Genomic DNA, 26877 nt, shown 5'->3' on the forward strand with positions numbered 1-26877 from the left:
CTCCCATGGAGCCTCAGATTTGGCCGGGCAGGAGCTCAGCTCAGGAGGGGAGAGGGACAGGCAGGGGCAGAGACTGGAACAGGGACAGCAGAGACGCAGGGAGTACAGTTAATTTTCTTCATAGTAGCAGGAATGGGAGTGTGTTTTGAATCTGTGCTGGAAAGTGTGTTGGTAATTAAGGAGTGTTTGAGTTATTGCTGAGCAGTGCTTACATGGAGGGAAGGCCTCTTCTGCTCCTCATTCCACCCACCAGTGAGGAGCTGAGGGTACACAAAATCTGGGAGGGAACACAGCTGGTTCAGCTGACCCCAGCTGACCCAAGAGGGATTCCAGGCCATAGGACATCATGCTCAGCATATAAAGATAGGGAAGAGGAAGGAAAGGGGGGATATTGAGTGATGGCATTTGTATTTCCATGTAACTATTAACCACGATGGAGCTCTGCTTTTCTGGAACAGGATGAAGTCTTGGCTGTGGATGGCAAGCAGTCAATGAATTCCTTGCACTGCTTTGCTCACACATGCAGTGCTTGCTTTATTTATAAAAAAATATTAATTTATTTGTTAAACCCATGAATTTTCTCACTTTTTCTCTTCCAATTCTCTCCCAGTTCAATGAGGGGGCAAAGGAGCAAGCAGCCATGTGGTGCTTAGATACCATTGGTGGTTAAACCATGACAAAGAAACACAATGGGCACTGAAAGAACTGCAGTTTGAACATGGCAAAGCAGAACTGAACCACATTTGGATACTTCATGATATTTAGGGAGTCTCATAACAACATTGCAGTAGGATATAACAACAGTCAATTAATTGTATCTGAGGAAAGAGAAACACTGCACCAGGAACTGCACTGCTAAGATGGACTTTCCCAGGACATGATGAAAAACTCCTTCCCTGCGCTCCCAGCTCTACCACCATGTGAATAAACATAGGTGTTGTTCTTCTGAGCACTTGTGAATTCATTTATTTCTTTACAAGTGTAGTCTTTCATGGAAGATATAGGGAGACCTGTGCAAATGCATCCACGGGCTTGTTCCTGAGCACAGTGCTCAAGGCATCCCAGACAGGAGTTACAGACACCAGAGGGTCAGGCAGGTGTCCCCCAGGCTTTGCCACAATTCCCCCCATTGGTGCTGTCACGTGAAAGCAGGAGGCTTCCTCAACCCTTAGTGTAGGGAGATTTAATTGACCCCTAGTGTTTAATTTATCTGTCAATGCCCCAGAAAAGCTGAGACCCTTGAACACAATCACCCAGTCAGTGTCCAATAATGCCCCAGAAAAGCTGAGACCCTTGAACACAATCACCCAGTCAGTGTCCAATTAGGGGGATCCTGCACTGAGGCATCCTGCTGGATCAGAGAGCAGCTCAATTGACTCAGACAGTGAAGCATCATCAGCCTCAGGGAGACCCCTCAGCAAGCCCTCCCCTGTACTGGACTGTGTTCCCTAGCGATGGTACCTGCCAGCACCTGGCAAGAATTTACTCTGACAGTTTCAGAATACCACTCCCAGAAGCCCAGGGCCCCTGAGGGAGCATCCCCCACTGCTTGTGGGAGGCTGGCAATCACTATCCAGCCCTGTAGTTTTCAGCCGCTGCTTAGGCCTTATGGCTGCAGCTTAACTCGACACCCTGTGTCTGCTCAACCCCCGTGGCTCCTGCCACAACTTCAGAGATCTTTGTTTGCCTCCTGGGTGCGCTCACCTCTGTTGTTCCGGCTCGCCACTCCAATGTTCCGGCTGCAGCACATTTCAGCACCCATAGTGGCACTGGGACAGGCTGCTCCCCGTGAGTTTTGCAGATGCAGCCACCTCCCCTCTCCTCCACCGCCTGAGCCGCCATCGCCTCATGAGGGAGACGCGCTCGCCCCACAGCGCCCCCTGCTGGAGCGGGGCAATCATCGCACCCGCCCTGCCCGGCCGGGAGCCAGCAGCGCCCCTGCTGGCTGTGCCCGGAACTGCACCACAGGGGAAAGCGCCTGCGGCCGGGACAGGCTGGGACCGGCTGGCTGCTTCTCTTTGCTGCTGCTGTTTGTTTGGGTTGTCATACACGTATTTATTAGTAAAGGACTGTTATTCCTCTTCCTATATCTTTGTCTGAAAGCCCTCTATAATAATTTATACAATTATATAATTATATTTATATTTATATAAGAAAAGTTATAAAAATTTGGAGGGAAGGGCGTCATATCTTTCCATTCCAAGGTAGGTTCTCACCTCCAATGGCAGACAGCTGTCTTTCAAACCAAGACACTGCTCCAGGACATTGACAGGAAAAAGAAAGGCAGAACTGAGCTTTTAAAGCAACAAAATGCCAGCATTTGTGGCTTGTGGGTGGCTGTGAGCACAGGTGTCTCTCTGTGGCCACTCAAATGGAAAGGGGCTGTTTAACAGCCTGGGAGAGCTCAGGGAGGAGCAGGGTGAGATCTCCCTGCTCTGGGAGGATTTGCCAGCCAGGGCAGGGGACATGAGAGGCACCTGTGTGTGCCCAGGCCTGGTACAGGAGGGGTTTAGAGCTTGTTCTCTTTTTCACTGCAACCCTTGGCATGAAAGGGTTCCCATCAAATCAGCACATTCCCCAGCTTTCCTGCAGGACTCAAGCAACAAGGAAGAGAAAAAAAAAATGACACACTTAAGGGAACAGCAGATGAGCATATCCCTGTTACCATTGGGAAATAGTAGCCTTGATGTTATAATCATTGATTAAAAATGAGAAATACACCTCTGTCCTTGGGGACAACAACAATGCAAACAGGATGAAATCATGCTATTTGTGGCTTAGAACTGCATCTGAGGATTAAGAAAATGCTCCAGAATTCCAGAGTATCTTTATTAAAAATTATTAAAGCAAGATAAAAATCAAACTAAAAGCCAAACGTCAATCAACTGTAACCAGATGTTCACCACCTAGAAAGTAATTGAAAAGCTATATAAATAAATCAAAACTCCAACCAATGGCCAACTCTGTGGTCAAATAATCAGTTCACAAGATTAAAAAAATTTAAGGGGAAAAAAAATGTTGATCTAATTGGGACAAACTCATGTGACCCTTATAAAAATGGGACTCACATAAGAAATACCAAAAATTAATTAGCTGAGTAAATAAGCATATTTAGGTCATTAATGAAAAGAGAGTCAGGGAAAGCCCCATCAGCTGAACCAAATTATGCTCTGAACAATTTCTAAACATGCACAGATTTTTTTTTGTCATGCAAATCATATTTAATGACAGATGTGCTTGAAGGTCCAGAAGGGCATAGAGAATGCAGAATGAAAATTGATATAAAGTTATTTACCCTGAGTGACTTCTCTCCAGATACAAATCAGGGCAATATTTCATTACATTAATGCTAACTACTCAATCTGACAAAAAAATAAAAAGCAAGGATGATAATGATATTTTTGTTTTAGGAATGCTCTGCAAGAGTGTTTAGAAGTGGAGGAGGGACAGCAAAACAAAAGGCAGTACCACAAAGACATGAAAGAGGAGACATCACCTGGCACTGAAAAACCCCCAAATGTTTTTGTAGAACTGTCTAGCACAGTGTGAACTACGTACCACAGTGACTGAAAACAACTGAACCACCACACACAAACTGTCTCCCTCCCTTCTCTTGAAGAAGGAAACACAGTGGCTATACCTCATCTCAGTTTCCTCAGACAACTGGGTGCACATACACAAATCTGATTCCCCGAATTACTCAAACATCAGAAAACCTCTCCTATTTTTCCAAGACCAATTTCCTCACCATTCAACCTGAGACCTTGGCTCTCACAGACAGGTCATTTTAGACATTTGATAACCAGCTCCAGTTGAATAAGTGGTCAGGAAGCTTCTGCCATTAGATATTTACATTTAAGTTCATATTTGTGTTCTTCTCTTTGTCTCATAGCACAGAGGAAGATTTTGGTAAGAACAAAGATCCTTTTAATTTCAGATCCAACAATGGCCAGGAGCAGATGCAGGAAGAACAAGACCCTTCACTCTTTGATCCTCACTCCCAAGGTTTCAGTGCCTCTACACAACAAAATAAAATCACTTTACCTGCTTTCACCTCTTACCTAAAACACCATGAAGACTTTCTAAGGTACTAAATAATCCCTAGGCACCAATTCTAAGAGACCAGAGGGCATTCCTCCTGCCTCTGAGCACTGAAACTTTTTTCCCCAAAAAAGGGGAAAAGAGGATAACTTCCTGCAAATCAGAAGAATTATCAGAAATGCTTTGAAATAACAAAAAAGTACTAATAAATTTCCTGCTTTCTATCCAACTTAACTCCATCAGACTTTTCAGAAGCGTCATTTAATCCCCAAGTTTTCATTTACAACTGAAGATTTCAGATATGATTTTAGATTCTTTCTTGAAAGCTGTATGGTGTTTTTTTCATGTGGTGTGTTGGCTCTCAAACCGCCGTAGAGGTCATGTGACTGCCTGTATAATCCAAAATTCTGTGTAGTGGAACCGAGGCAGTTTGTGTCATGAAATATATCACTGTGTTTGGGGTTTGGATACCACAATGATATAAACAGCATAGGGACCAGTATAAAAACCCAAAGAGGGAAAGAAGGTGAGATATTTTGGGAAAGAAAGGAGATGGATGACTGTAATGTTTAAGAAGAGAAGTAGAACATCCTTTATATATTTCCTTTTGTCCTGGATACATAAAAGGATTCATGAAGGATCTAAAATGTGGAAGAAAGGGATAAGTTGATAAATTCTATACGCAATCAAGCTAACTGAAAGCAGTGAAATAATCAAATTTTTTTTTCCCTTTCCAGTTTACAAAGTAAATGTATTTCTGGACCTTCTCATGAACTTGCACCCATGGATAATCAGGCCAACTATCTGGTGATCCATCTCTTGATTTACAACAAGTTTAAACAGCAGGAAGAAAGACTGAATTATTGGAATACGTTTTAGCAGGGTGACAAAGATAAATGGACCAGGGACAATTCTCATAGTTCGACCAAGTAAGTGACATTTCTTTATTCCTAAAATTTCATTTAAAATTAATGTAGGGGAGAACAAGGGAATTTAAAGGCTTGGGTTCACTGAAAGGATTTTCAGCTGCAATAATCCCTTGAATGCACTCACTCTCCAGCCAGGCTTTCAAGCCAAACCCTCAGCTTGGATCAGCTCAGGAAGGGTTCCCAGGAACAATTGGGCTGACTCTGCATAGCACCGTTATTCCATGGTCCACAAACACCAGCAGGGCACTGCTTAGCGTGTGATAACTTATTCCCACTTTGGGCAGCACTCTGGCCCAAATTTACTGTCCAGTGTCCAATTCTCCAGTGGAATTGCACTGACTGACTTGGGGCAGGAATGCGGAGCTCAGTGAAGAGCTCCCAGTGGTGAGGAGTTTTGAGACAGATCTGTAACTGCCTGCTTGGAGAAGTTCTGGTTTGACACCAACACCACATTGACAGTGTCCCCAGCTAAGGAATTCCGCTGCCCTGGGGACAGAGCAGGAAGGATGTTGAATAGCCTTGGGCTTCAATTCTCACAAGTGCCTCATATCCAAGAGCTCCTGGAATGAAAGACAATTGGCTGCCAGGCTGTGTGTGTTCTGAAAAGAGCAATGTGGGGAGTAGGGATTGTAAGAAGCCTTAGTTATCCCTATCTTTCTTTGGAATTGTGTGATGAAAAACAAAGGTGCATGTCACCCTAAGCTTTTCTATGGGAGTGTGAATGTTGGGGGGGAGGCAGAGGGGTTTGTGATGTTTATCTGTGTTATCCTTAAGATCCAGGCCCATCCCTCAGGAATTGTTGCTCTGCTTTCAGAGGTGTGCATGACTTTAAAGTTCTGAAGGTATGTCCCATGTTATTTTGCATCCCTGAAACACCCTAATTTCCTTCCAGAAGGGTGTGGGTGCTGCCTATTATCTCTCCTTGTCTGTAGGATATGTTGCATTGGAATAAATGTGTATCTGGGAACAATCTCTCTGCACTTCCAGTTCCAAAAGGAACAAAGGAATGCAAATGTACTATTCTCATGAAAGACCTACTCTTTCCCCGCTGTTCAACGATTTTTTTTTCTTGATAAGGATGGGATACTTTCTGAGCTGACCAGAGACTCTGAAATTAAATTTGACAGTACAAGATCTTGGGTCTTATGAATCAAAGTCCCTTTCGAGTCTGGTGAAATACTTAATTAGTTGAAGCCAAAATATCCAGATTCTGAGCAACTTCGTTATTTGGTTTTGTATTCCTGTGGGAGCTATTAAAATGCATTTTGACAGCCATATATGAAGATATACATTAATATATTTTACCCAAATTCTATATTATGTATCATACATATGTTACATATGTAATGTATGTTATATTTGTTAAATATTGTATATTATTATTATGCTATTATTGTTGTGGTTATAAGTAATTTTGAGAATACACCTAAATCAAAATGACATAAAATAGCAAGCATTAGTGCCACTGTGGGATACTCCAGGCATATTCTGCTGAGGCCTCAGTTAAGGACAGAGCAGGCTTTCCTTTTGGTTCAGGTTGGACTATTCCAGACTAAACATACATTAAAAACGTTAAGGCCCATTACTTTCTGGAATACATGGCTCCTCCTGTGACTTTATAAGAAAAAAGCAAAGGAAAAGTACAACATTTTGTTCAAATAAATTTGAACATAAACATAAAACACAAATCCCTTCCCAGAAGAAACCAGTGGTAGGAATTCATGGCTGTACTGTCAAGTAATGCGAACCAGTGGGACTCGGGGTGAGCCTTCTGGGGTCAGATAAAACAAATCTTCTGCTCTCTCAACTACAACTGCACTGGGTACATTATTGCTTGCTGAAGATCCTGCCCAGGGAGCTATTGCAGAGGAGCAGCCTGTTTGTATTCTGGCTGTTTGGAAAGCCGGGAGAGGAGACCACATGAAAAGCCTTTCAAGGTTTTCTCAGAGAACACAGAATGCACATCACTGACAGGATCTGGCCAAGCCTGGTACAACAGCTGGGAAAGAAATGTTGGATTTCTGATGAGTGTCTGGTTGCTGTAGGTGTGGACAAGTGTGCAGTTCTGCCTGTTTGATCAGGAGAGCTGACCCATGAAATTGTGGCAGAGCACAATTTCACCTCAGTTCCTCTGCAGTGGCATAGGGCTGATGGGGAAAGGGGGTAAAATCAGAGCTCCTTGATCAACCTTCCATCAGTACCCTGGGATGAACAAAATGTTAGAGCTGGAGGATTTCTTGACCCACCTGCAAGGCAGACACCCTGCAAAATGAAAAGCCTAATGCACCACTCTTTACCCAAAACACACCCCAGGATGCTCCTGACAAAGCCGACACTCCAATCTTTGTGGATGTTTCTGACAGCCTTTCATAAGCTGAGCCCTTTCTGGCAAGGAAGACTTCTGGAGGATTCTTTTGAGTTCCATATTTTTTTACTCTAATTCAGATTGCTAATCTGAGTTAAATCCTGACATTATTTTTTGAGATCATCCTTGATTCTCAACATATGACCTGACCTAGAGACAAAGGTATATGGTTAAAAAACAAATCATTGTATCACAATGATTTGTTTGCAACTAAATTCTTTTGATACCAATTGTTTTCTTGTAAGACAGCTGGCTGTGAATTTAAGCAATCTTCTTTCATTACTTGCATGTCCTATGGTGAGGAATAATGACATAAAAGACAGTGAAGGACAATGTTACAAATTAGTCCCAGCTGGAGTATATGTGAGTTGTGAGTCACTCAGCACTCAGGAAAGCCTGCAGTAAAATCAATCATGCCCAAACCATGCGGTTTCTAACATACAGTCCAAAAATTCTATCCTAGAATTAGTTGAGAAATCAACTACATCACAAGATGGTGGCACCACTGTGAAAACAACACCTTTGCCAACGATTTTCCATACCAAGAACATCAGCTCTGAGGAACAGAACACAACACAGCTGATCTGCACGGACAAGTTCGACAGCAGCATGGTAACAATCCTGCCAGGTACAGTTTGGTGGCACAGCTGCAACACATTTCTAGGGACAATGTCCAGTGGGGCTTGGTGCTCGCCTGCCTGTCAGCATTGCCCTGGGCAGCCAGCAGAAATCAGAAAGATATTTGGTATTTCAACAGGGAGAGCTGAAAGGTGTTTCAAAGCATGTGAAAGACATGGTTTCAACTGTTTAATAACTTTGGGAGAAAGAGGCAAGACACAGTCTATTTCATTAAAACGTGAATTTTCTTATGACTCCATATTTCACCCTGCAGCAGCAAATCTACTGCAGCACAACCTGGAACAGCCTATCCAACACCAACAAAATGTTCAAAGTGGGGCATATTATGAGGGTTTTTTACTAAATCACATTTTATATTTTGTGGGATTGGTTTTGTACTCCTGAAGGTCATTCAAGGTGCTGAAGGGGCTAGTAGGAGTGTTTGCAACAGCAGAGACCCCTCAGCTGGGCAACAAGGTGAGTTACCCAAACAGGATAGTGAAGTTACATTGCTCTCTGGGGGATAAAGGCATGGAAATGTATTTTCTCCAGGGCAGAGGACTCAGGACACAACACATTCAGCAGGCACAAGCTGCTGTTCCAAGCTTGCTCCTGCAGTTACACACAAGCCCCAGGAAGCAAAAAGCAACAGGGACAGACCCTGGGCTCCCCTGTTGCTTCCATGTTCTCTCTCGCCTGTTCCTTTGCTGCTCTTCCTTTCCCTGAAACTGCCACCTGTGCATTTCCCACTTTCTGCCAAGATTACAACACCAAAACCTACACCATGATCTCTCCCCTCTTTTCTGGTCACTGAGCAGACCCTGAAGAGCAGAGAGTGAACCTGCTGTCCATGGCTGTGCTGGGTTTGAGAGTCCTGCTGGCAAAGAGCATCGCCTTCAATATCCTCATGAGTATCAAATGGTTTCTTTTCTGAGGTAAGAGAGCACACAGCTTGGTGTCTGGAAAGCCTGGAAGCATATGCCAGAAGTGACTGCCTTTCCATGTGTCTGTCCCTAGCCCCACAAAGAATCATGCCTATTCATCTGCTCCTGATTCCATTTAACAGCCCTTGCAAGTATTCTGGGGAAAAGACAACAACAATAACCGAACCACACACAAGAAAATCATTTATCCCCCTAAAAATGCAATTAAAACAAGCAGTTTGTGCCTCCCAAAGGACAAAGCAAAGAGTGTATTTCTGTATTCAAAGTTCAGTTCTTGAGGCTGGTTCCCAAATTTTGTTTGCCAGAGAAACTCTGGTATTACCTGAACAGCCTAAGAAATATCTGTCTTGGTTTGAAAAGACAGGAGTCTGTGAAGGAAGGCAAAAAGCCTTCTGTGAAATGGAAAAGGTAAACCCCCTCCTTCTGAATTATCACAACTTCAGAATTAAAAGGGCTCTCAGGCAAAGATATGGGAATGGGAATAACAGTTTTTTTACTAGGAAGAGAAAAAAAAAACTAAATAACAATGTAATTTAGCACAAGCAAAAAACCACTGGCAGAGTGAGAAAAACCTGACACCCTTAGAAGTCAGGGTGTTGATAGCAGTCCAGCGAGATGGTGGCTGCTCCTCCTGGAGCGGCGATCTGCAGAAGGGTGTAGATCCTTTCTGAGAATGCGGCGAAGGAGCAGCTGGGCCTTGGTTCCTGATTCCTCTGAGAAATCCAGCGAAGAAGGCTGTCTGTGGTCTCAGAAATGCTTGTTTTATGGTGGCAGGGATGCTTGGCTCCTCCCTCTGGGTGGAGCATCTCCCAATGGGATGATGTAACTAATCTTACCAGCCACAGTGAGTAATTCAATAGCCCATTAGCAGGAGATTATCTTCCTGGCAGTGTCATTGCTCTTGAAAGAGATAAGAAAAACTGCCTAACCCCCAACAGATGGTAAAAAAAGAATACATGCTTATTTTACAAGCCAGGACATTATATAGCCCATTAGCAGGAGATTATCTTCCTGGCAGTGTCATTGTTCTTGAAAGAGATAAGAAAAACTGCCTAACCTCCAACAGATGGCAAAATAGAATACATGCTTATTTTACAAGCCAGGACAATATCTCATTGACTATATTGAGTGGCAGAGTACAAAGCCGGGAGAAAAATCCAGACAAATAAGGATTCAAAGGCAAGGATCCCAATATAAAAACATTTGGGAGTAAAGAAACCAAGGGGGAGAATTTTAAAATTAAAGTATCTAAAGAGGAACAAAATATTGTCCAGCCTAACTTTTGTGATTGCATCTGCCCTCATCTGACAGTTATCAAGCAGTGGTTCATAGGTCCAGTTTCATTAAATGTACTTTAAACCTCCCTTTGCTCTTCCAGACATGGGGAATGAACCTGAAGAAGAGCAGGAAAGAATGTGAACCAGCAGCACAAGGGGGTGGAACAAGCAGGGGCAGAGCTGCTGGCAGACACCACCCAGGACACAAGGCAGCACCTTCCCCTGAAGACACTGAACACTGTTCACTCCTGCCTGGCCAGCTGATTTACACTGAAGAGTTTCAAGTGCTTTTGCTCTTTCCTCTCCTCTGACAACTGAGGAGAGTGGATTTCTCCTCATCCTCCTGCTAAGCAGATCTCCCCACTCTTCTGGCATTTGCACACAAGTGTCCAACCTGCTTCAACATTTGGAAACTCCAGGGCTCACTCTAGATAGATGGCCTTTTAAAAGCACCTTTCCCAGGCATGCTGTGTTTCTGCCTGTGCAACTGGAGAAGCACTGCTGAGGCAATTCAAGCCCTGAAACTGACATTTGTAGATTTGGGTTTTAGGTAGTTTCAATACCCAAAATGTGTATTGCAGATAAGAAGAGCTCTGTAGAATCTGGAGTGATTTAATTCAACCAGATATTGTTAATTTCTTTATTAAGCCTGTATTTCTTCTGCCAAAAGTATTGTATATGAATTTTAGACTCCTGTAGTAGACAAAAATAAAGTTCTACTAGTCCAAAATGCTGTGGATCTTCTGTGCTTTTTCTTCCAAAGCTGGAATGGACTTGCTGAAATCCACCTGTCCTAAAAGCCTACTGGGATCAGAAACACAGCTTTGATATTGTAGATTTCCTGTTGGCTGAATTTGTCTTTTCCACACTTTGTGCAGGGAAGTGTCCCTCTGGCCCATTCAGGCGCTTCAGTGAGGAGAGTCCTTGCTGAAGGCACGAGGGAGGAAAATGCTCCTGTCAGCAGAGAAGAAACCCTGCTGTTGTTTTGCACTCAGGGATAGGAGCAAGGGGCCACCAGAAAATAATCTGGGGTGGTTTGATGGAGTGATAGTTGCCATAGCAATTTGGTTCTTACCTAACAGAGCTCACCCCACACCTTCCCCAGCTCATGCTCCTCTCTCAAGCTACAGGCAGGATGCTGTGGTCACCATTTGTGACTCAGTTCCACCAGGCAGCATTAACCCTCCCCTGCTTTTGAGAACACAAGGTAACCACATCCTGAAGGGGAAAGAAGGCTTTGCTCCCCCTGCCTGAGTTCCTGCAGCCTTCAAGAGAGCCTCTGCACAGGACACAGCAAGGGGTGCTGCATTGATCTTGCTCAGCTCAGACCCTCAGGCCCTGCAGACACCCAGAGAAGAGCCTCAGCCCTTGCAGAAGCTCTGTGAAATTTGCATGGCAAATCCAAATCCAGTGAAATGCTCATTCGGTGCATTCTGACACCGTAACATGAATCGGGGAGAGCCGTTCACCAGTATTTTTATCCTGATTTTCCAATGACACCAAGAACCTTTTTCTCAAGCACTTCACCCCTTTCCCCATCTCTCAGGCAGATTTGTATTTTGAGAATCCTCCCTTAGAACAAAACCAGTGGAATCAGATACACAGGAAGGAAAGGTCAATGACTAAGTGCTGTTATAATCCCTTAGTCATAAAATCTTGATCAAGTCTGGGACTAGGATTGGATCCATCCACACCTCCTCTAGAAGGAGTTTAGAAAGCAGGGGAGTCCTTTCTGCACCTCATGACTCAATTGGAGGGACTTCCTTTTACAGCTCTGCCCCTTTCTTGCCCCCAGTCTCCACATCAATCTTTCCAAATTAATTACAATTTCATGTTCCTGTCCCTGATTCATCCATGGAGTAAAGCTGCAGAAGGGAGCATTGCTGTTGGATGGTGCCACACTTTGGCAAATCTGTGTCAAAGCTGCTTCTGCTGACACCCCTGGCAGTGAGAGTTTCATTGACCTAAAGCCCTCAGTTCATGACAGGGTCCCAGATTGTCCCCACTGAGCAGTGGCTTTTCACTTTGCATTGGCAATGCAGGACATTCAGCTTAACAAAACAGGAGAATAGAAGTGTTTTCAGGCCAACAGTAAGATTGTGTTATTGCAGTTAATTCCACAGAAAGGGACAGAATCTGCAGCACTGCCACCTGGTATCAGCTGAGGAAAGTTTTGTAGAGATACTGCACTCCACATTAAAATACCCTCTGGTAAAAGAAACACATTTGCATGTGGAATTATCTCGACATCTGGAAAAATTATATTTTCCTGAAAGGGATCCCATGATACCAAAAAAATAGAGAATGATTATAAGCCAAACTCTATGGTGCAGTACATTTTGACAGTGCTATCCTATTGTCCTACAGATTAATTTGTGTCTATGTTTGATTGTGCTCATAGAGCCTTTGCAAGTCTTCAGGAGTTGAGCCACTGTCCCTGCAGACATTCAAAAGCCACCTGGTCATGGTCTTTGCCAAACAGCTCCAGACAGTCCTGCTAGAGCAGGGGACACCCAGTCACCTCCAGAGGTCCCTTCATACCTCAATTCTTCTCAATTTCTGTGACATCTTTCTCATACTGGGGGAAATTATAATAAGTTCAAAAATTCTTCATATACCTTCAGTCAGGGGTTTTGTTCACCTTTACCAAGGGGGAAAGGAAATGAAGTTTCTTTTCAAAGGACTGTTTCAGCACTCCAAGCCTGATTAGCTTCACATCTCATCAGACTTGAAGCAGCACAGAAAATACACAAAAGATAATGACCATTAATGAACATCAGCTCCAAACATCAGCCCTGGCCTGGGAAAAGATCAATGACAGAACCAAGAATGAGAATCAAAATAACATTGAAGGTGAAGGGATCAATAAAAACCAAATACTACAAACTGTGGAACTTGGGACCAATGAATTTCCCTGGTACTGACCGTATAAGTACCAGAAAACTCCAGCGAAAACCTCATGTGATGGAAGCATTTTCTCTGCACAAACCATGCAATGTGTGGATTAAATTATCTCTCTTGCCCATCTTGGCCAGAATAAAGTAATGCCTTGATCCTCTAACACTAAAAAAAAAAAAAAAAAAAAAAAAAAAAAGTGGGAGAGTTTTTGTTTTTCTCACACTTTCAGTAACAAGATCACCCAAAACATGAATTTCAATAAAACTTTTGAAGTAATTTGAGGAAAACTTTCACCTCTAGCACATTCATTTTTCCTACCCCTTAGTGAGACTCACACATGGAGTGTGGTATCTGACATTGGTCCTGCTGAGCAACACAAAAAGGTGACAGCTTTCGCAAGTGGCAGAGAACATTAAAAGCATCCTGAAAGAATAAACCTCTCTCCAAGAGGTTACATTGGAAAACATCACGAAGAACTCCATGACAATGGGCAATCCTAAACAGATTTTTGCACCACTGAATCCATCTGCTGTCTTACACAGCATTAACAGTACAATGTAATATTCACATTACTGCATCTCTTGGATATAATCTAACCTCTCTGTTTTGTGTCCTGAAATACTAAAAAGTTCCTGGTAAAGTAAGATCTATTGATGTAAACTGAACTGCTTTCTCTGGTCTCTCCTGCTACCTTCTGGCCAAAGTGTTTATTGTTCTCACAACACTTTCAAATTATTGAAATCCAGCAAAGAGCCCAAACAGGGAATGAAAAACAAAAAAGCAAACAAACCACTGGAGCTCATATAGGAACATACACAGGGTTAGGTCCCACAGCCACAGGAACAGCCCCAGCAGCATTGGCACCAGTGGCTCCATACCTGATACCACTAATGCTGAGATCAGAGTGGTCTCCAGACCACTCTGGGCAGATCTGATCTTATCTCAACCCTTAATGCCCCACACTGGATGCCAAATGAGGCAGTTGTGGTTTAGGAATGGTATTTCCCAATTTAGTGTTCCCACTGAGCCACTCCAAAGCAAGTCTGAGACTCTTTCATAGGATGACAGAAAGAAGGAATACGGAGAGGGCTAAACAGAATAACAGGGACCACCCGGAGTGCGAGACACACAGGAGGGCACCAAGAGCTTCAAGTTCTGCTCCTGGTGCCCCACCTCTCCCCTCACTGTTGTCACAGGCAGAGGGAGGGACCAGCAGGGACTGGGCCTGAGAGCAGTGACACAGGCCCAGGCAGGGCAGGAGTGGGCAGAGCTGCTGTGCAGGCTCAGAGAAGCTGGAGAGAGGCCACGCAGAGCGGGCCTGGCCATGTGGAGTGCCCTGTGCCTGGGCTTCTTGCCCATTGTAGGTGAGTGAAGGCAAGGGCTGATGGCCCCAGGAGCTGAGCGTGGCCCTGGGCTCTGCAGGGCTCTGGGGAGCTGTGCTGAGCGCTGGCAGCCAGAGCTGTGCCTTGGCTGGAGCTGCCCAGCCATGCCTGTGGGGCACAGGGAGAGCAGCCCTGCTCCTCTTGTGCCTCTGAGCTCGGCACCTCCATGCCAGCTGCCTCCTCTGCAGCCTGGGCACACGCAGGGCACCTCCCTGCTGCACTCACATCTCGGGGCCCAGCGCTTTGCCTGGCACTGGACACTGCTCCTGGGGCACTGCGGCCCCTCTGGCACAGCCCAGCTGGGGCATGGCAGCACAGGGCACAACCCCACTGCCTGGGACAGCCTTTTGTCTTTGCCGTGCTCACTCAGAGCAGCTTCTGGGAGAGAAGAGCGGGTTCCTCACCATGCTGTCTTGGCAAGGGCAAAGGGATTTGTCCCCCCCATGGTGCAAATCCTTCCTGCTTCTTTGGGGAAAATCAGGAAAAGCTTCCTGTCTGGCTGAGTGGAGGGAAATGTGGTGTCTCCTTCCTTGTGAGCCTTGCTAGCTGCCATCAGCTCTGCCCGTCTGTGTCAGCTGGCTTCAAAGAGCAGGATTTTGTCCTCCCACGGGTCCAGTGCCAGTCCAAAGCCCCACCAGCACTGCGCTGACCTTTGCTGGATCTTGCAGTGATTGTGCCTTGTTCTTGCTCTCGGCAGCAGTGTCTCTCGCTGGTGCAGCCACCTTGGAGCAGAACCCCAGGGAAGTTTCCGTGCAAGAAGGAAAAGCAGTCACCTTGCAGTGCCGCATGAAGGGGGATTCTATGAGGTACTACACCATATCGTGGTACCGTCAGGGCCCAACTGGCTCTCAGGAATGGATTTACAAGGAGGATGGCACCTATGGTGAAAGTTTCAAAGATCGCTTTAAGATAAAAGATGAGAAGTTCATGAACAGATTCCCACTGCAGATCCTGGCAGCAAAGCCAGAAGATGCAGCAACCTACTACTGTCGTGCAAGAATCACCCTGGAGCAGTTCTACAGCAGAGTGAGCCAAAAACCAGCAGATGGGGAAGACAGATCGCTCAGCATTTCTTTCTGGCAGCTGCTCCCCAGGGCTCTTGTCAGGCAATTGCAGATGCAGGAAACATCCCTCTGGCTTGGTGGCACTAAAAGGCACTGCAGGGAGGGCTGCTAGAAGGGCTGGTACCATTGATGGTGCAGGAGGATCTGTCCTGGGAACTGCACAGGCTGCAGTTTGGGCAAGTGCAGGTTTAGTGCACGTTGCCTGGGCTCCTGTCCAGCACAGCCTCATTTCTCCTCTGTGCCTTGGCTGCAGGGCCATGGGATGATGGAGATGTGTTGCTGGAGCTTCCAGAGTGCTGTGGTGGGTGCAGCCAGACTGTTCAGGAAAGCCAAATCAGCAGGGATGACATTGCTCTACACGGTGGCTGCTACAGAGCACCTGACCAGGAAGAAGGAGTTGAGGTGTGGTGAGTTGACTTTGGTTGTCCTGCAGGGGCTCAGCAAGCTGCTGGCTCAGTGCCCCTCCTCTACTGGACAGGAGGAAAAATACACAATTTATGTTTCTTGGTCCAGATATGGACCAAGAGATGTCCCAGCAGTGCCATCTTATGCAAACATATTGAGCTGGAGAAAGGAATTGAAATAACTGCCAATCAAATCAATATAGGTTAGTGAGAAATAAGAGCAAATCATGAAACATCTCCTCCATGTGATCATTGCACATGGACGGTGAATGTGGCTTACAATCACTTCAAAACACGTTTTCTTTGCCATTTCTTCTTTCTCATTCTTCTTTCTCATTCTCTTCCCCTGCTTCAGTGTGGAGTCCAACCCATGGATGGCATTTCTCCAGGAACTTCTCCAGTGCAGGTTGTTCCCTCTGCCTGCAGTTCCTCACAAGCTCCTCCAGCCCAGTGGCTCCTTTCCATGGGGTGCAGCCCTTCAGAAACACACTGTGGCACTGTGGCTCCTCTGTGGGACACGGGTCCTGCCAGAAAACCTCTTCTGGCCTGGGCTACTCACTGCATGGGACCACAGCTCCTGCCAGGAGCCTGCTCCAGTGGGAGCTCTCCATGGAGTCACAGACTTTGTCAGGCCATGCCCACTTACGCCTGTGTAGGGTCCTGCACTGTCTGCATAGTCAATATTTGCTCCACCCCCTATCCCCCACTAAGTGAGAGGGACAAACCTTGGTTTCCAACCTTGGGCAGCTGGGGAATATCTGCTCTGCTCCCTGAAGCACCTCCCACCCCTCCTTCCTAAATCCCCCTCCTTGCTAATTGCAATACTGATGCTTAGAAGAATGGGGCTCAGCATGAGTCCTGCCTGAGACTGTGAGATTTTACCTCAGCGTTTGTTATTCTCAAGGCCCAGACAACACCAGCTCTTCCCAGCTCAGAATACCCTGGAGCAAAGACAAAACCCTGGAAGGGCAGCTCTGCTCAGCTCCTCTGGGGCTCCCATGGAGCCTCAGATTTGGCCAGGCAGCAGCTCAGCTCAGGAGGGGAGAGGGACAGGCAGGGGCAGAGACTGGAACAGGGACCACAGAGACGCAGGGAGTACAGTTAATTTTCTTCAGAGTAGCAGGAATAGGACTGTGTTTTGAACCTGTGCTGGAAAGAGTGTTGGTAATTCAGGAGTGTTTGAGTTACTGCTGAGCAGCGCTTACATGGAGGGAAGGCCTCTTCTGCTCCTCATTCCACCCACCAGTGAGGAGCTGAGGGTACACAAAATCTGGGAGGGAACACAGCTGGTTCAGCTGACCCCAGCTGACCCAAGAGGGATTCCAGGCCATAGGACATCATGCTCAGCATATAAAGATAGAGAAGAAGGAAAGCGGGGATATTGAGTGATGGCATTTGTATTTCCATGTAACCTTTAACCATGATGGAGCTCTGCTTTTCTGGAATAGGTTGAACTCTTGGCTGTGGATGGGAAGCAGTCAATGAATTCCTTGCTTTGCTTTGCTCACAGATGCAGTGTTTGCTTTATTTATAAAACATATTAATTTATTTGTTAAACTCATGAATTTTCTCACTTTTACTCTTCCAATTCTCTCCCAGTTCAGTGAGAGCGCAAAGGAGCAAGCAGCCATGTGGTGCTTAGATACCATTGGTGGTTAAACCATGACAAAGAAACACAATGGGCACTGAAAGAACTGCAGTTTGAACATGGCAAAGCAGAACTGAACCACATTTGGATACTTCATGATATTTAGGGAGTCTCATAACAACATTGCAGTAGGATATAACAACAGTCAATTAATTGTATCTGAGGAAAGGGAAACACTGCACCAGGAACTGCACTGCTAAGATGGACTTTCCCAGGACATGATGAAAAACTCCTTCCCTGCACTCCCAGCTCTACCACCATGTGAATAAACACAAATAAACACAGGTGTTGTTCTTCCGAGCACTTGCGAATTCATTTCTTTCTTTACAAGTACAGTCTTTCATGGAAGACATATGGAGACCTGTGCAAATGCATCCAGGGGCTTGTGTTTCTCCCAAACAGGAGTTACAGACACCAGAGGGTCAGGCAGTTGTCCCCAGGCTTTGCCACAATTCCCCCCATTGGTGCTGTCACATGAAAGCAGGAGGCTTCCTCATCCCTTAGTGTAGGGAGATTTAATTGACCCCTAGGATTTAATTTGTCTGTCAATACCCCAGAAAAGCTGAGACCTTGTACCAAATAATCCCGTCAGTGTCCAGTTAGGGGGACGCTGCACTGAGCCATCCTGCTGGATCAGAGGGCTGCTCAATTGACTCAGTCAGGGAAGCACCATCAGCCTCAGGGAGACCCCTCAGCAGGTCTTCCCCCTTTACTGGAGTGTGTTCCCTAGCGATGGTACCTGCCAGCACCTGGCAAGAATTTACTCTGACAGTTTCAGAATACCACTCCCAGAAGCCCAGGGCCCCTGAGGGAGCATTCCCCACTGCTTGTGGGAGGCTGGCTACCACTGTCCAGCCCTGTAGTTTTCAGCCGCTGCTTAGGCCTTTTGGCTACAGTTTAACTCGACACCCTGTGTCCGCTCAACCCTCGTGGCTCCTGCCACAACTTCAGAGATCTTTCTTTGCCTCCTGGGTGCGCTCACCTCTGTTGTTCCGGCTCGCCACTCCAATGTTCCGGCTGCAGCACATTTCAGCACCCATCGTGGCACTGGGACAGGCTGCTCCCCGTGAGTTTTGCAGATGCAGCCACCTCCCCTCTCCTCCACTGCCTGAGCCGCCATCGCCTCATGAGGGAGACGAGCTCGCCCCACAGCGCCCCCTGCTGGAGCGGGGCAATCATCGCACCCGCCCTGCCCGGCCGGGAGCCAGCAGCGCCCCTGCTGGCTGTGCCCGGAACTGCACCACAGGGGAAAGCGCCTGCGGCCGGGACAGGCTGGGACCGGCTGGCTGCTTCTCTTTGCTGCTGCTGTTTGTTTGGGTTGTCATACACGTATTTATTAGTAAAGAACTGTTATTCCTCTTCCTATATCTTTGTCTGAAAGCCCTCTATAATAATTTATACAATTATATAATTATATAATTATATTTATATAAGAAAAGTTATAAAATTTGGAGGGAAGGGCGTCATATCTTTCCATTCCAAGGTAGGTTCTCACCTCCCATGACAGACAGCTGTCTTTCAAACCAAGACACCGCTCCAGGACATTGACAGGAAAAAGAAAGGCAGAACTGAGCTTTTAAAGCAACAAAATGCCATCATTTGTGGCTTGTGGGTGGCTGTGAGCACAGGTGTCTCTCTGTGGCCACTCAAATGGAAAGGGGCTGTTTAACAGCCTGGGAGAGCTCAGGGAGGAGCAGGGTGAGATCTCCCTGCTCTGGGAGGATTTGCCAGCCAGGGCAGGGGACATGAGAGGCACCTGTGTGTGCCCAGGCCTGGTACAGGAGGGGTTTAGAGCTTGTTCTCTTTTTCACTGCAACCCTTGGCATGAAAGGGTTCCCATCAAATCAGCACATTCCCCAGCTTTCCTGCAGGACTCAAGCAACAAGGAAGAGAAAAAAAATTGACATACTCAAGGGAACAGCAGATGAGCATATCCCTGTTACCAATGGGAAATAGTAGCCTTGATGCTATAATCATTGATTAAAAATGAGAAATACACCTATATGTCCTTGGGGACATGAACAATGCAAACAGGATGAAATCATGCCATTTGTGACTTAGAACTGCATCTGAGGATTAAGAAAATGCTCCAGAATTCCAGAGTATCTTTATTAAAAATTATTAAACCAAGATAAATTTAAATTAAAAGCCAACTTCAGTCAACTATAACCAGATGTTCCCCACCTAGAAACTCATTGAAAAGAACATACAAATTAATCAAAACTCCAAACAATGGCCAACTCAGGGGTCAAATAATCAGTTCACAAGATTAAAAAAATTTTAAGGGGAAAAAATTATTATCTAATTGGGACAAACTCATATGACCCTTATAAAATGGAACTCATGTAAGGAATACTAAAAATTAAATAGCTGAGTAAATAAGCATCTTTAGGTCATTAATGAAAAGAGAGTCAGGGAAAGCCCCATCAGCTGAAACAAAATATCTTCTGAACAATTTCTAAACATTCACAGATTTTTTTTTTTGGCATGCAAATCAACTTTAATGACAGATGTGCTTGAAGGTCCAGAAGGGCGTAGGGAATACAGAAGGAAAATTGATATAAAGTTATTAAGCTTGAGTGACTTCTCTCCAGATACAAATCAGGGCAATATTTCATGACATTAATGCTAACTACTCAATCTGACAAAAAAATAAAAAGCAAGGATGATAATGATATTTTTGTTTTAGGAATCCTCTGCAAGAGTGTTTAGAAGTAGAGCAGTGTAGAGGGACAGCAAAACAAAAGGCAGTACCACAAAGACATGAAAGAGGAGACATCACCTGGCACTGAAAAACCCCCAAATGTTTTTGTAGAACTGTCTAGCACAGTGTGAACTACGTACCACAGTGACTGAAAACAACTGAACCACCACACACAAACTGTCTCCCTCCCTTCTCTTGAAGGGGGAAACACGGTGGCTATACCTTGTCTCAGTTTCCTCAGACAACTGGGTGCACATACAAAAATTTGATTCCCAGAATTACTCAAACATCAGAAAACCTCTCCTATTTTTCCAAGACCAATTTCCTCACCATTCAACCTGAGACCTTGGCTCTTACAGACAGGTCATTTTAGGCGTTTGATAACCAGCTCCAGTTGAACAAGTGGGCAGGAAGCTTCTGCCATTAGATATTTATATTTAAGTTCATATTTGTGTTCTTCTCTTTGTTTCATAGCACAGAGGAAGATTTTGGTAAGAACAAAGATCCTTTTAATTTCAGATCCAACAATGGCCAGGAGCAGATGCAGGAAGAACAAGACCCTTCACTCTTTGATCCTCACTCCCAAGGTTTCAGTGCCTCTACACAACAAAATACAATCACTTTACCTGCTTTCACCTCTTACCTAAAACACCATGAAGACTTTCTAAGGTACTAAATGATCCCCAGGCACCAATTCTAAGAGACCAGAGGGCATTCCTCCTGCCTCTGAGCACTGCAACAGAGACAAAAAAGGGGACAGCTTTCAGCAAGTCAGAAGAATTATCAGAAGTGCTTTGAAATAACAAAAAAAGTACTGATAATTTTCCTGCTTTCTATTCACTTTAACTCCATCAGACTTTTCAGAGGTGTCATGTAATCCCCAAGTTCTCATTTACAACTCAAGATTTCAGATACTATTTTAGATTCTTCCTTGAAAGCCATATGGTGTTTTTTCATGTGGTGTGGTGGATCTCAAACCACTGAAGTCATGTGACTGCCTGTATAATCCAAAATTCTGTGTAGTGGAACAGAGACAGTTTTTGCTATGAAATACCTCACTGTGTATGGGGGGCTGGGGGAGCCACAACGATACAAAGAGCATAAGGACCAGTATAAAAACCCAAAGAAGGAATAAAGGTGAGATATTTGGGGAAAGAAAGGAGATGAGTGACTGCAATGTTTAAGAAGAGAAGTAGAACATCCATTATATATTTCCTTTTATCCTGGACACATAAAAGAGCTCATGAAGGTTCTAAAAGGTGGAAGAAAGGGAGAAGTTGAAAATTCTATACGCAATCAAGCTAACTGAAAACACTGAACTAATCAAATAATTTATTTCCCTTTTCAGTTACAAAGTAAATGTACCTCTGGATCCCCTCATGAACTTGCACCCATGGATAATCAGGCCAACTATCTAGTGATCTATCTCTAGATTTACGACAAGTTTGAACACCATGAAAGAGTGAGTTATTGGAATAAGTCTTAGCAGTGTGACGACGGCAACTGGACCTGGGACAGCTCTCACAGTTCGACCAAGTAAGTGACATTTCTATATTTCTAAAACTTCATATAAAATTAATGTGGGGGAGAACAAGGGAATTTAAAGGCTTGGGTTCACTGAAAGAATTTTCAGCTGCAATAATCCCTTGAATGCACTCACTCTCCAGCCAGGCTTTCAAGCCAAACCCTCAGCTTGGATCAGCTCAGGAAGGGTTCCCAGGAACAACTGGGCTGACTCTGCATAGCACCATTATTCCATGATCCCCAAACACCAGCACAGCACTGCTTAGCGTGTGATAACTTATTCCCAATTTGGGCAGCACTCTGGCCCAAATTTACTGTCCAGTGTCCAATTCTCCAGTGGACTTGCAGTGACTGACTTGGGGCAGGAATGCAGAGCTCAGTGAAGAGCTCCCAGTGGTGAGGAGTTTTGAGACAGATCTGTAACTGCCTGCTTGGAGAAGTTCTGGTTTGACACCAGCACCACACTGACAGTGTCCCCAGGTAAGGAATTCCACTGCCCTGGGGACAGAGCAGAAAGGAGGTGAAATAGCCTTGGGCTTAAATTCTCACAAGTGCCTCATATCCAAGAGCTCCTGGAATGAAAGACAATTGGCTGCCAAGTTGTCTTTGTTCTGAAAAGATCAATGTGGTGAGTAGGGATAATAAGAAGCCTTAATTATTCCTATCTTTCTTTGGAATTCTGTGATGAAAAATAAAGGTGCATGTCACCCTAAGCTTTTCTAGGGAAATGTGAATGTTGGGGTGGCAAAGGAATTTTTTATGATGGTCTCTGTGATCCTAAAGTATCAGGTGCATCCCTCAGGAATTGTTGCTTTGCTTTCAGAGGTCTGCATACTTTTAAAGTACTTCAAGAACATCCTATGTTACGTTACATCCCTAAAGCCTCCTGCTCTCCTTCCAGAAAGATATGGGACTGCCTTGGGTGCTGCGAAATATCTCTCCATGTCTGTAGGATACGTTTCATGGGAATAAATGTGTATCTGGGAAGAATCTCTCTGCACTTCCAGTTCCAAAAGGAACAAAGGAATGCAAATTTAGCATTGTGGAGGAAGACCTTTTCTTTCCATGCTGTTCAATGATTTTCTTTTAATAGCTAAAGACAGGATATTTTCAGAGCTGCACAGGGACTCTGAAATTAAATTACAGCTCATCCTGTGACGTTGTAAGATGAATGCAAAGGAAAAGTACAACTTTTTGTTCAAATAAATTTTCCAAACATAAAACACAAATCCTTTCCCAGAAGCAAGCAGTGGTAGGAATTCATGGCTGTACTATTCAGTGATGCAAACTAGTGGGACTCAGGGTGAGCCTTCTGGGGTCAGATAAAACAAATCTTCTGCTCTCTCAACTACAATTGCACTGGGTACATTATTGCTTGCTGAAGATCCTGCCCAGGGAGCTATTGCAGAGAAGCAGCCTGTTTGTATTCTGGCTGTTTGGAAAGCCTGGAGAGGAGACCACATGAAAAGCCTTTCAAGGTTTTCTCAGAGAATACAGAATGCACAGCACTGACAGGATCTGGCCAAGCCTGGTACAACAGCTGGGAAGGAAATGCTGGATTTCTGCTGGGTGTCTGGTTGCTGTAGGTGTGGACAAGTGTGCAGTTCTGCCTGTTTGGTCAGGAGAGCTGATCCCTGAAATTGTGGCAGAGCACGATTTGCCTTTCACCTCAGTTCCTCTGCAGTGGCATAGGGCTGATGGGGAAAGGGGGTAAAATCAGAGCTCCTTGATCAACCTTCCATCAGTACCCTGGGATGAACAAAATGTCAGAGCTGGGGGATCTCTTCACCCACCTGCAAGGCAGACACCATGCAAAATGAAAAGCCTAATGCACCCAAGAGACACCCCAGGATGCTCCTGTCTAAGCAGACACACCAGTCTTTGTGGACGTTTCTGACAGCCTTTCATAAGCTGAGCCCTTTCTGGCAAGGAAGGCTGCTGGAGGATTCTTTTGAGTTCCATGGTTTTTTACTCTAATTCAGATTACTAATTTGAGATAAGTCCTGACATTGGTTTTTGAGATCATCCTTGATTCTCAACATATGACCTGACCTAGAGACAAAGGTATTTTGTTTAAAAAATAAATCATTGTACCACAATGATTTGTTTGCTACTAAATTTTTTGACACCAATTGTTTTCTTGTAAGACAGCTGGCTGTGAATTTAAGCAATCTTCTTTCATTACTTGCATGTCCTATGGTGAGGAATAATGACATAAAAGACAGTAAATGGGATTGTTACAAATTAGTCCCAGCTGGAGTATATGTGAGTTGTGAGTCACTCAGCACTCAGGAAAGCCTGCAGTAAAATCAATCATGCCCAAACCATGCGGTTTCTAACATACAGTCCAAAAAATTCTATCCTAGAATTAGTTGAGAAATCAACTACATCACAAGATGGTGGCACCACTGTGAAAACAACACCTTTGCCAACGATTTTCCATACCAAGAACATCAGCTCTGAGGAACAGAACACAACAGACCTGATCTGCATGGACAAGTTTGACAGCAGCATGGTAACAATCCTGCCAGGTACAGTTTGGTGGCACAAGTGTAACACATTTCTAGGGACAATGTCCAGTGGGGCTTGGTGCTCGCCTGCCTGTCAGCATTGCCCTGGGCAGCCAGCAGAAATCAGAAAGATATTTGGTATTTCAACAGGGAGAGCTGAAAGATGTTTCAAAGCATGTGAAAGACATGGTTTCAACTGTTTAATAACTTTGGGAGAAAGAGGCAAGACACAGTCTATTTCATTAAAACGTGAATTTTCTTATGACTACGTATTTCACCCTGCAGCAGCACATCTACTGCAGCACAACCTGGAACAGCCTATCCAACACCAACAAAATGTTCAAAGTGGGGCATATTATGAGGGTTTTTTACTAAATCACATTTTATATTTTGTGGGATTGGTTTTGTACTCCTGAAGGTCATTCAAGGCGCTGAAGGGGCTAGTAGGAGTGTTTGCAACAGCAGAGACCCCTCAGCTGGGCAACAAGGTGAGTTACCCAAACAGGATAGTGAAGTTACATTGCTCTCTGGGGGATAAAGGCATGGAAATGTATTTTCTCCAGGGCAGAGGACTCAGGACACAACACATTCTGCAGACACAAGCTGCTGTTCCAAGGTTGCTCCTGCAGTTACACACAAGCCCCAGGAAGCAAAAAGCAACAGGGACAGACCCTGGGCTCCCCTGCTGCTGCCATGTTCTCTCTCGCCTGTTCCTTTGCTGCTCTTCCTTTCCCTGAAACTGTCACCTGTGCATTTCCCACTTTCTGCCAAGATCACAACACCAAAACCTAGACCATGATCTCTCCCCTCTTTTCTGGTCACTGAGCAGACCCTGAAGAGCAGAGAGTGAACATGCTGTCCATGGCTGTGCTGGGTTTGAGAGTCCTGCTGGCAAAAGGCATTGCCTTCAATATCCTCATGAGTATCAAATGGTTTCTTTTCTGAGGTAAGAGAGCACACAGCTTGGTGTCTGGAAAGCCTGGAAGCATATGCCAGAAGTGACTGCCTTTCCATGTGTCTGTCCCTAGCCCCACAAGGAATCATGCCTATTCATCTGCTCCTGATTCCATTCCACAGCCCTTGCAAGTATTCTGGGGAAAAGACAACAACAATAACCAAACCACACACAATAAAATCAGTTTTCCCCCTAAAAAAGCAATTAAGACAAGTCCATCTTGACTCCCAAAGGACAAAGAAAAGAGTGTATTTCTGTATTCAAATCTCAGTTCTTGAGGCTGGTTCCCAAATTTTGTTTGCCAGAGAAACTCTGGTATTACCTGAACAGCCTAAGAAATAACTCATTGACTATATTGAGTGGCAGAGCACAAAGCCTGGAGAAAAAGTCCAGACAAATAAGGATTCAAAGGCAAGGATACCAATATAAAAGCATGTGGGAGTAAAGAAACCAAGGGGGGGAATTTTAAAATTAAAGTATCTGAAGAGGAACAAAATATTGTCCAGCCAAACTTTTATGATTGCATCTGTCCTCATCTGACAGTTATCAAGCAGTGGTTCGTAGGTCCAGTTTTATTAAATGTAATTTAAACCTCCCTTTGCTCTTCCAGACATGGGGAATGAACCCGAAGGAGAGCAGGAAAGAATGTGAACCAGCAGAACAAGGGGGTGGAACAAGCAGGGGCAGAGCTGCTGACAGACACCACCCAGGACACAAGGCAGCACCTTCCCCTGAAGACACTGAACACTGTTCACTCCTGCCTGGCCAGCTGATTTACACTGAAGAGTTTCAAGTGCTTTTGCTGCTTCCTCTCCTCTGACAACTGAGGAGAGTGGATTTCTCCTCATCCTCCTGCTAAGCAGATCTCCCCACTCTTCTGGCATTTGCACACAAGTGTCCAACCTGCTTCAACAGCTTTGGAAACTCCAGGGCTCTCTCTAGATAGATGGCCTTTTAAAAGCACCTTTCCCAGGCATGCTGTGTTTCTGCCTGTGGAACTGGAGAAGCACTGCTGGGGCAATTCGAGCCCAGTAGCTGCCATTTGTAGCTTTGGGTTTTAGATAGATTCAATGAATGTGTCTTGCAGATAAGAAGAGCTCTGTAAAATCTGGAGTGATTTAATTTATCCAGATCAATTTCTGGATTAAGCCTTTATTTATTCTGCCAAATGTATTGCATGTGAATTTTAGGTTCTTGTAGTAGTGACAAAAATAAAGTTTTACTAGGCCAAAATGCTGTGGATTTTCTGTGCTTTTTCTTCTGAATCTGGGATGGAGATTGCTGAAATCCAACTCTCCTAAAGCCCACTGGGATCAGGAAAAAAGCTTTTTGGTTAGCTGAATTTGTCTTTTGCAGACTTTGTCCAGGGAAGTGTCCCTCTGGCACATCCAGGAGCTTCAGTGAGGAGAGTCCTTGCTGAAGGCACGAGGGAGGAAAATGCTCCTGTCAGCAGAGAAGAAACCCTGCTGTTGTTTTGCACTCAGAGATAGGAGCAAGGGGCCACCAGAAAATAATCTGGGGTGGTTTGATGGAGTGATAGTTGCCATAGCAACTTGGTTCTTACCCAACACAGCTCAGCCCACACCTTCCCCAGCTCATGCCCCTCTCTCAAGC

At 45.0% G+C, this 26877-nt stretch overlaps 1 protein-coding gene and 2 long non-coding RNA genes across 3 annotated transcripts in view; all 3 read left to right on the forward strand.

Annotated features, from left to right (window-relative positions):
* LOC135286566 (M1-specific T cell receptor alpha chain-like) overlaps positions 1 to 26877 on the forward strand; it is a 210553-nt gene that overhangs the window by 136482 nt on the left and 47194 nt on the right. The window lies entirely within an intron of this gene.
* On the forward strand, positions 4460 to 10817 carry LOC135286790 (uncharacterized). The gene is made up of 5 exons (XR_010350837.1): positions 4460 to 4567; positions 4779 to 4970; positions 7799 to 7963; positions 8772 to 8888; positions 10276 to 10817. It is a non-coding gene; the product is annotated as an uncharacterized LOC135286790 (long non-coding RNA).
* LOC135286896 (uncharacterized) lies at positions 21260 to 26485 on the forward strand. Its single transcript, XR_010350891.1, has 5 exons — positions 21260 to 21411; positions 21623 to 21810; positions 24165 to 24329; positions 25138 to 25254; positions 25874 to 26485. It is a non-coding gene; the product is annotated as an uncharacterized LOC135286896 (long non-coding RNA).

The sequence above is a fragment of the Passer domesticus genome, chromosome 27 (genome assembly GCF_036417665.1).
Source record: "Passer domesticus isolate bPasDom1 chromosome 27, bPasDom1.hap1, whole genome shotgun sequence".
In the NCBI taxonomy this organism is placed as follows: Eukaryota; Metazoa; Chordata; class Aves; order Passeriformes; family Passeridae; genus Passer; species Passer domesticus.